Genomic DNA, 3624 nt, shown 5'->3' with positions numbered 1-3624 from the left:
TACATGTACCGCCTCGGCATACCTACTCCTTCAATTTGTCCGCTCAAAGTATCCGCATAAAATCAAGTGAAAGAATTGAAAAGGCCTGCTGCAAGCATATCACAGGCTTTCGCTACATCTATTTGCCACTCGGTGAACTAGGTCTTTTGTGAACTTCCATAACCGTCTATGAACAAAAAAACAACAAACTCCGTGGCCTGCAGTCCGCAAGCGAACTATACCGACCGAGCGACCGCCGCTTGTCGGCGAAGTTAGTGCCAACTTTAGCGGATAGTGGGTGTCGCGAATCCCCACGACCCTTAATTTCGGTTTTCTAGACCGGAGCCGCTATTTCGTTGAAATAGCTCCTCAATTATCCTCACGAGGCTGAGTAGATCCCGATCCAGACTCACTACTTCTCTAAAAATCTGATAGCACCGGGAATCGAACCCGGACCTCTGGACCTGTAGTCAGGAACTCTGGCCACTAGACCACAGAGGCGGTCTATGAACAACGCTATCCGAATTTGCAGACGTATTGTAGCCGCAGAAGTATGCCAGCTGGTAAAGGTAAGGTAAATCAACTAGCAGGCCATGAAGATGTATGCGACATGGAGGTATAGCTCCATCATTCTTGACCTTGGCATTAGAGGAAGGAGAGTGGTTAGCATCACACCCCGGCCGCTTTATCCCCGGGAAAAGAGGCCTCAATTACCCATTGTACAGGAGACCCGGTTTGGAAGCTGTGGAATAGAGAAAAATCTCTTACAAAGTTAATAAAAAGCAGAAACAATTCAAAAAAATCTCTTACCCTTGCCGGGAATTGAACCCCGGTCGTCCAGCCCATAGTCTTTTGCTATACTGTGTAAGCTATCCCGTAAAGGGAAATTACTGGCTGTGCTTAATCACACAATGAATGGAGTGTACTCAGTTTCATCCTCTGGCTTCTTAACCCCATACGAAAGATCGTCCGTCCCCACTGGATATAAGGCTCGGTGGGTCCATAGCCAATCTGGACGTGGTGAAGAGAAAACAGCTTGGCTCCGCCGTCCAGCTCTTGGGTTTTCCTTCCTGTGATTTGAGTTTAAAAGAAAAACAGCATAAGAGTCTTACATGCATTGCCACGTAAATTGTATACAAACAACATCAGTGACAAGAGGACTTAAACGAGTTCAAACTGGATGAAATCTATCTATCTATCTATCTATCTATCTATCTATCTATCTATCTATCTATCTATGTCTATGGCTCTACAGCCCTTGTAGACTTTGGCCGCTTTTTCAATTTCTTACGCCGTAGCGTAGTTGGTTGAGGTACTAGCCGGGAGATGGCGGGTTCGAGTCCCGATGAGGTGGATTTTTTTCAATTTACTTAATTCTTCTACTTGCACAATGGCCCTGGGGTCTACTCGGCCGCTAACAGAAATAAGCACTAGGAATCTTCCTGGGGGGGGGGGGAAAGAACGACATGCGCGTAAGACTGAAAACCTTAGCGCCATGTATAAGACGATTGTCTAGAGAAAATGTGGGAGCCTCGGCGTCTCACAACCCTATGGGCCTTCATTCACGGCCTGTTACAGGGATAGCTTTACCTTATCTTTTTAATCCAAACAAAAGCGGTAGAACTCCTTGGATGGGGGATCAGCCCGTCGCAAGGCCGCTACCCACACACAGGACAACACAAACAGAACAAACGCACACAGACATCCATGCCTTGAGTGGGATTCGAACCCACGATCCCAGTGTTCGAGCGAGCGAAGACGGTTCATGTCTTCGACCGCGCAGCCACCGGGACCGGCGGATGAACGCTGCTAAGCTAATTTAAAGAATTATCTAAGAATGCGTTTGAAGTGAATTATTGAAGGCAAGGAAAAACCCATAATCATAACAGGCTAGATTGCAGCCTGAACTTCGCACCGTGACCTTCGGTAATACACGTTTCCATGTATACTTCCATTACTAAGGAAAGGTCGCAGATCTGAAACAATTAAAGTCGCAGCTGATAAGCAGGTGGAAACCAGTACAGATGGCACATTGGGTTAGCCCATCTGATCGCTCATGGCTTTCCTCAAGGGCTCTGCTGCGTGGAGTCGGTCCTCTAAGTGACATTGTTCATTGTGACAAATGCGCAGTGTCGTTGAATGCAAGTCAAACGAGTTCGTTCATCTCGAAATGTACGTGGTATATATACATACGCGGACGTTGTGTAAACATTTTGAGGGGATTAGTACCGAAATTTTAAAACACTCAGTTCTGGAAGAACTAATCACCTACTTTCTATTGATACGACACGGTCTGCATAGAAAACGATGCATCCAACAAGTCTTCTGTTTTTACGAGTGTATTCCTTGCCGCGGTAACGATTTGCCGAGCCGTTGCCTAGCAACGATAGGGGATACACATACAACCACACAGACTTATGGGAGGGATTTATAAGTACGCCATTGAGATGGGCTCAGGTGCCATGACATACATACCAAATTTCATAAAGACTGGTGCAGGCATTCAAAAGTTAGTAGGGGGGGCATTCACAGACACATTCACAGCATGGTAATCTCATAAGCCTCCTTTCACTCGCTCGTGGTACTGGGCCCTTCTTGAGAAGCTGCCAATTGTTCAGCTACTCATGAATTTCCCAGCATTTTATGGAACCCGAAGGTTCATTACCGTGTTCACAAGAGTCCTGCACTGGACCTTATCCTGAGCCAGATCAGTCCAATCCATACATTGTCCACCCACCTACGTCTTGGTTTTCCCAGTGGTCTCTTTCCTTCCGGCTTTCCCACCAATATCCTATCATTAAGTTCATGTCGGTGTACCAAATCAGTTGATAATGTTATTCACAAATTGTACTTCTCTTTGTGTTTGCTTCAGTAAGCAACGTTTTCTCAGCTGCATTTACTATTAACCCACTTGTCTTGGTCGTTAGCACAGTAGCTGCAATGATAAATTCCCCGAAGTGATGATAAAAGCAAATTCCACTGTAGCACGTGGTGCAGGTGTTGCGCGGCGGGACAAAGCGACCGTGTGCGCATGTTCTGGAACTTCGCTCCGCAATGCAAAACAGTTCAGGAATGAAACATGTAAACGTAGAGGAACTTGGGTTCATAAGGCAGAACAAGAATCACCAACATTCAACAAAGCGAACAGGCTGGTCTCGACATTAACGTTCTGGACTAGCATTCGGGAGGTGCTCGGTTTGAATCTCGGCCAGGTAACCGGCTATCCTGACTGAGGTTTTTCTCAGTCTCTCCAGGCAAAATGCCGGGATAATTACCTTGGTAAAGCCATGGTCGCACCCTTCCAAATCCTTTCTAGGCCGTCCCCAGACAGCTATCATCAGCAGACGCTGTATCCTGCTGATGCTGTTGGAACGTGGCCTCAACGTGAGGCCTCTTAAGATGGTGTCCATTAACTGTTCAAACGTCTCTGGAGCGTGCAGAGGCTGGAGAACCACTGGGCTCCAGCCAGCTTGTCCGAGGAAGTGGGAAACAGTCTTCGAGACATCGTTCACTTTCCTGTAGTCCACGCAGAAGCGGAGGCTCCCGTTCTTCCGGACTAGAACGGCAGCTGATGCATGTCTATTCGAAAACCACACGTCGTTGCATGTCCTCGTGTATCTCGCCCACATCCGCCTGTTTCACTGG

The 3624-nt window shown here is 47.2% G+C and overlaps 1 long non-coding RNA gene across 1 annotated transcript in view; it reads right to left on the bottom strand.

Annotated features, from left to right (window-relative positions):
- Positions 1-805: 805 nt before the first annotated feature.
- LOC117282338 overlaps positions 806-3624 on the bottom strand; it is a 17651-nt gene continuing 14832 nt past the window's right edge. Inside the window, exon 4 of the long non-coding RNA XR_004513057.1 lies at positions 806-1049. This is a non-coding gene — a long non-coding RNA (uncharacterized LOC117282338). The remainder of the gene's footprint in view (positions 1050-3624) is intronic.

This window comes from Cryptotermes secundus, unplaced genomic scaffold (assembly GCF_002891405.2).
Source record: "Cryptotermes secundus unplaced genomic scaffold, Csec_1.0 scaffold1769, whole genome shotgun sequence".
NCBI lineage: Eukaryota > Metazoa > Arthropoda > Insecta > Blattodea > Kalotermitidae > Cryptotermes > Cryptotermes secundus.
The sequence above is the reverse complement of the archived record's forward strand: the minus strand, read 5'-3'. Positions and strand labels throughout refer to the sequence as shown.